Source organism: Symphalangus syndactylus, chromosome 15 (assembly GCF_028878055.3).
Source record: "Symphalangus syndactylus isolate Jambi chromosome 15, NHGRI_mSymSyn1-v2.1_pri, whole genome shotgun sequence".
Classification (NCBI taxonomy): Eukaryota; Metazoa; Chordata; class Mammalia; order Primates; family Hylobatidae; genus Symphalangus; species Symphalangus syndactylus.
In genome coordinates, this window is record NC_072437.2 from 31,649,976 (window position 1) to 31,656,759 (window position 6,784).

Sequence of the window (6,784 nt, forward strand, 5' to 3'; positions counted from 1 at the left end):
GAGAAACAGAATCACTAGAATTAACTAGGAGATACATAATAGAATTTGTTTCTCAGGGAAATCTGATTTTGCTCTAAGGCCTTCTGATTAGACGAGGTCCAAGAAGATTAAAGAGAATAATTGCCTTTATGTAAAGGCAAGTGACTGCAGGTATGAGCCACATCTATAAACTACCTTCATCACAATACCCCTGCTAATTCGCATGCTTTTCCTACATTGTGAACTCTCCCATGAGTCAAATTGACAAATGTGCTCCTTTCATCCTTTTGTAATATCCCTGTATTATTGAATATTTTATATTATAGGACGACTGGCATTTATCTCTAATACATTCTGTGCTTCTTATGGGAGCTAATGTTTAATCTTTCAAGTAGGTACCCCTAGCACAGCATCAGACACATAGGAACTGTTTTGAATAATTAGGTAATAAATGGATGTTTATAGATATGTGCAAAATAGTCTGTAAATGGCTGTACATGTCTTTGTCAGTAATTGAATTTTCATAATTTCATTTTAAACGTGCATAAAAAAATATTAAATATTATCAAGACATGGTTGATGAACTAAGGGATCATAATTTCAGGACACTGAGTTGCATAACTACTTTGGGTTAGTAAGTTTTGCTTAAGTCAGGGATATGTAATTAAATGATAAATAATATAATATTGAACTAAGTTGTAAAATATTAGTTTGGAGATATAAATCAGCAGGAACTGGGTTACTTCAAATCATCATATAAAAACACATATGAACAGTACACATTGTCATCATTTTACAATATTTCTATAGACAAGATGATTAGAAATGCTGTTCTAGACATTTTTATGTGTTATGGATACTACACATTAATAATTTTATCAATATTATGCCTATAAGGGTTAGATAATTTGGTTGTAATATTGTTTTGTTGCCTTATAACTTGCATAGCCTTAGGGTTAAATCAACATAATCTTAACATCACTGCCAAATCACTCTTGCAGTTTTTTTATTACACCCTTGTTATGTTTCAAGAATGATTTCAGCCTTTTATATCTAATTTTATAATATACTTGCAAGGTAGTTATTTTTGTTAATTATTTTTAGATGAACTGATTGATGGTCACAGAAGTTAATTAGTTGCCTTAACTTCTAATTATTGATATTGCTGCAGCCAGGAATAGAATGCATGCCTGTAAAACTGCATTCAAGTCTATTTTCTGGGCACCACACTTTGATTTTGTCTTTGTTTTACCTATAAAATGGACTTAACTACATTTAAAAAATTATATAAAGTATAATGTTTTATACTTATAAAAAATTTTTATACTGATAAAGATGTGAGAATTATAGAATTTTAGAAACACAAAGGATTATGACAGATTCTCGTTTTAAAGAAATTGAGGCTTATAGAAGCTTTACTAGCTAAGTGGCAGAAATTCCTGGACTAAAATATTTTTGCATTACTTGGAAATTCTAAGGGGCAAACAAATTTCATTTGAACACACTTAATGCCAAATATGTTAGCCCATAACCTACACTATTTTGTAATCATTAAATATGATGTTGTATTGATTATTTACCTATTGCCTCTCAGCAACAGTTCCACCCTAAATTCTCTGCTCTTTCATGGTAGCAATGGAGTTCGAGTACTCTATTCTCAGACTATTTTGCTGGTTAGTGTGCTGAGGTTCTGTCCTCACAAAACATTGTTCAGACATTTGAAGGCAAGGAGAGGGAAGAAAAGGACTCATTTCTTCTTGGTTTTAGGTCTGTCAGCATTTCCCTAGCTTCCAGGTTTGTTTGGTGTTTTTTCACTCTATGTTTTGCAATTCAATTATCAGATACGTTGAACTTCATCAGAGAGACCCCAGTGTGAGCCAGCTCTGCCTCTTCAGTGGACTGAATCCAGGATATAGGTCAATGGGACCCTTTCTCCAACCACTAATATTTGGTGACCTCACTTTCTCATTTTTGTTGCTGCTCAGTGGATGGTGGCTGCTTACTGTTTCAATCATCTATCTTTCTTTCTGCTTTCAAACAAAAGTCTAACCAATTCCCTGTATTCCAGTCACTAAAAGGCAAACAACTGTGATTATCTTGTACTAATACAATAATTTAACTAGAAATATTTCATTTGAAATCTGAAATCCAATAATTATTTTGGTTCTTCATAAAGTATTTTATGTAATTTTGTTTTTCAGTTCTCACGGGAGTAGAATTTAATCAGATGTTGTACTTCTGTTGGATAACCTGTAATGGGACAAGCTTGGTGACTCCTCACATAATGAAACACACAGCCATAACAAAACACATAGCTAAAAGTGGCAAGAATAGTATCATTCACCTGGGTTTTACAACACAAGGGGCACACAGTCTGCATTTTGGGTAAGAGGGGACAATCAGAGTTATAGTCTAGGTGGACAGGTGGTGGTGGGGTAGGCGGGGCAGTCAACGACCTGATGGTTTCTTGGTTTTCAGATGAGTACCACCAGTCAAGGAACTGCAAGAAGAATACATGGACAGAAAGGCCAGTTGACAGGGATAAGGCAACACCCCTCACAGCTTTCTTCAGAGCTAACTTTATCTTTTCACTAACACTGCTGGCTGATTGCTGTATCATGCTGGCTTCAGCTGGTTTATGCTCCAGAGCTTGTATATCCTGAATGGTCAGTCGACCTAGCTGAACTCCAGCCAGCTTCAGCAGTGGTGAGTGATGCTGAGATTTTCCTAGGATGTACTGAAGTTGTACAAGAAACCATCCTTCCCAGGCCATGTTAACAAATGGGTAGGCTGCCAGGAAGGGTCTGCAAAATCGTTTCCAGTTGGAAGAAGGGGGATGAATAGAATATTCATCCTCTTTTCTCAGCTAGAAACCAGCTTCTCTAGCTTCACTTTCAGATAGAAAAGAAGAACCAGGAACATAATTGATTTCCAAAGCTGCTTCTTTAGGAGACCAGCACTAGCCAATCTGTGAGACTTGTGAGTGTCCCCCATTACTATTCTCTTTAAGCCACAAAAGTTTTCAGAAAATGAGGCACTGGTTCTAGACAGATAATACTGCTGGAGCAGGAGATGTAGCAGAGTAAAGATTTCATCAAACCACCTCCACAAGAAGCCATAGAGGGTGGGGTGTGATTCTGCAAGAACCTTGAACACATGCTGAAGAGCAAGTCTCACTGCTGTCATTAAACTGTCTTGTGCCACCACCACAAAGATGGATGGCTGGTCAACAGCCACAGAAGCAGTCGTGATGAGCCTGTGTTCAGCCATAGTTTCCTGTGTGTACTGGCTTTCACTTTTCCCACAAAGTCGTGAGCATGAACGTTTTGGGGAGGAAGGGTATCAAAAGTGTGCTCAGTCTTAAAGGTAAACTTTCTGCATGGTATCCAAAACTCCAAACTCAATGAACTGGGGAAAAAAGATCTGTTCTCGAGGTGGAGGGCAGTCTCAAGGAGGTTAAGAATAAAGTTGACCCAGACGTGGGTGGAAGTGGTAATGTGGTAAGGGGGTAAGTTATCAAATGCTGCATCTCAGGGCAGAACATGGCTGTGTGGGACATGTATCAGGGAAGGAGCACAATCCTCTGGAGCTGCAAACCGGGAATCCCACTCCCGCCACCAAATCATGAGAGCTCAAAAGCCAGCGGATTCTGAGGATTCAGAAGTGCCAGTGTGAGTCCCAGACACAAGGACTGGCTCCAGCTCTCTGCTTTGAGTATCCCCGCCAGTGCCCACTCTTGCTCACTGACCCCAGATGAGGAGCAAAGAATATGATATATATGTATATAAACATGTTTTATATATAAATATATATAACATATATAACATGTTTTATATTTTATTATATATGCATGTTATATATAACATATATAACATTATATATTATTTATATATGCATGTTATATAACATATAACATGTTATATATTTCTATACATTATATATTATTTATATATAACATGTTATACATATATATATATATATATATATAACATTTTTTTGAGATGAAGTCTTGCTCTATCACTCAGGCTGGAGTCCAGTGGAGCAAGCTTGGCTCACTGCAACCTCTGCCTCCTGGGCTCAAACAATTCTCATGCTTCAGCCTCCCAAGTAGCTAGGACTACAGGTTTGCACAACTACACCTGTTTAATTTTTGTATTTTTAGTAGAGACGGGGTTTGGTCATGTTGCCCAGGCTGGTCTTGAACTCCTGACCTCAAGTGATCTGCCCACCTCAGCCTCCCCAAGTGCTGGGATTACAGGTGTGAGTCATCGTGCATGGCCAATATTTATATATTATATGGAGTGGCTTTTCTTCTTTCTCAAGCAAAAAGAGATATTTTGACTTTTTTGCATTTAAATGAGGCAAATAAAGTATCATAGAGCCACAGTAATATAAATCTCACCAAACAGTTATGATATTTTCAACATTTCTGGTCATATGTTCATCAGTGCTCACATCGCAGACACTAGCTAATCCTGACTGTTCCTTGTGTTACTGCTGCTGTTCGTACTTTCCCCTCCCAGTTGGAGTGCCCTTTCTTTTCATCCTCTTGTACACTCTGACCCTTCTCAAACTCAAAGGAAGTTAGCCTGAGGCCTGAACATGAAACTTCACCTTTCATATTATACTTTTCAGAAATGTAAAGATACTTTATTACATTTTCCTGAACAGTGACTGTTTCTCCTTTAATTGTATATATTTCAGTATTTATCACAATTTTTATAAAGATGGGGTACAAATTATAAGTATAAAACCCATTTAGTCATATATTTTAATTCCTGAATTCATTTAGCTTTGCTTTTCATGTATTATTTTGAATAACACAAAGATAATATTGCAAAATATGGTAAAAAGCAATGTGGCCTTTTATATCATCAACAAAGTTTGCATTCAAAATACAACAACAGTGTCTTCTACTAAATATAAATATGAAAGCAATCAACCAATTAAAGCCAATTTATAACTGAATAATAATTTAAGGTTTTTAGCTCACAGTTCAATTTATTTACCTCTTCTATAAATACAACAAAAAGTTGAGTTTGCCACAAAATACATTGCTAAATTAAAATTTGGGGATTTTCTTTTCAGTATTGAAAAATTTTAGTAGATGAGAAAACTAATCTAAACCACTTGAAGGTGTTCTATGTCTGCGAAAACTAAAAGAAAACCTTATGCAAACTACCACAAGAAAATAGTACTCAAATTTTAAGTAAAATAATACCCAATTTTTATTTTTTTACCAACTAACATTGATTTTAATTTTCTGTTTACAATATATATACTTTCAGCAAAACCTACAGCATATCTTTTTTGGACTAGTGTATTTTCTTTTCATCCAGATGAGTTGCTTTTAGCTCTACCCATCTCTAATGTGTTACCAGGATATTTTGATAGTTGTTAGATTATGTAATATTTAGAAAATATTTTTCTCCCAGATGAAGATTAAATTCCCCCATTAAGAATATGAACTTCAAAAATATATTTAACTTGTTACTTTTTCTCTTTTTCTCTATATGTAGTTTTTCCCATTTTTCACCCTCAGGAAATGTTTATTAAGCTTCCAGTATTATTACCTTTGTACATGCAACAGATATTGGTAGTTACTCATCATGTACAGTCTAGGCACTGACATTACAGTGATAAATGAAAGATACTATCCCCACGTTTGGCTTACAAAATTTGGGGAACTAGATAGAAAACATGAATATACAGTTGATCATGTAATTTTAATTGTGATTACTTCAGAGAACACATGCAAAAAGTCCTGATGCAGCCGGGCGCAGTGGCTCACGCCTGTAATCCCAGCACTTTGGGAGGCCGAGGTAGGTGGATCATCTGAGGTCAGGAGCTCGAGACCAGCCTGACCAATATGGTGAAACTCCATCTCTACTAAAAATACAAAAATTAGGGATGGGCGTGGTGGCTTACACCTGTAATCCCAGATCTTTGGGAGGCCAAGGCGGGCGGATCACGAGGTCAGGAGATCAAGACCATCCTGGCTAACATGGTGAACCCCCATCTCTACTAAAAATACAAAAAATTAGCTGGGTGCCTGTAGTCCCAGCTACTTGGGAGGCTGAGGCAGGAGAATGGCGTAAACCCAAGAGGCGGAGCTTGCAGTGAGCTGAGATCATGGCACTGCACTCCAGCCTGGGCGACAGAGGGAGACTCCATCTCAAAAAAAAAAAAAAAATTAGCCAGACATGGTGGTGTGTACCTGTAATCCCAGCTACCCGGGAGGCTGAGACAGGAGAATTGTTTGAACTCAGGAGGTGGAGGTTGCAGTGAGCCGAGATTGCGCCGCTGCACTCCAGAGCAACAGAGTGAGAATCTGTCTCAAAAAAAATAAGTCCTTTCCCTTGTGTTACATCTCAGGTACCCAAAACATAGTCCATAAATATTATCAGACAAATGATTTTAAAAGGCAAAGTGCTGTTTGATTCCAAAGACTACAGAACTGAATCTTTTCTATTCACTCAGAAAAGAAAACATCATCCCTCTATAGAAACAAGACAAATATACAAAATTAAAGAACAGTCCAGGAGATTAATTATATCAAAACAATAGCAAAATGTGAACAAAAGACATTTCCCAAGAATCAGTTCCACATGAATTAGTCTGAAAGTAATTCCTCTGGCATTTATAAGATGAAGAGCTCTATTCAAGTTCAAGGGCTGAGGAACTGCTTGTTCCAAAAATTGACATACCTGAGTCGTAATTCGATGGCAGAGAAGAATTTGTATGGGTGGAAAGGACATTTCTGGGTGTATTTGAGGCCAGTGAAATACAAGAAGGGGAAATCAAA

The 6,784-nt window shown here is 37.0% G+C and overlaps 1 pseudogene; it reads right to left on the bottom strand.

Moving 5' to 3' along the window:
* Positions 1–2,176: 2,176 nt before the first annotated feature.
* LOC129463973 (peroxisome assembly protein 12-like) lies at positions 2,177–3,511 on the bottom strand (annotated as a pseudogene).
* Positions 3,512–6,784: the final 3,273 nt, after the last annotated feature.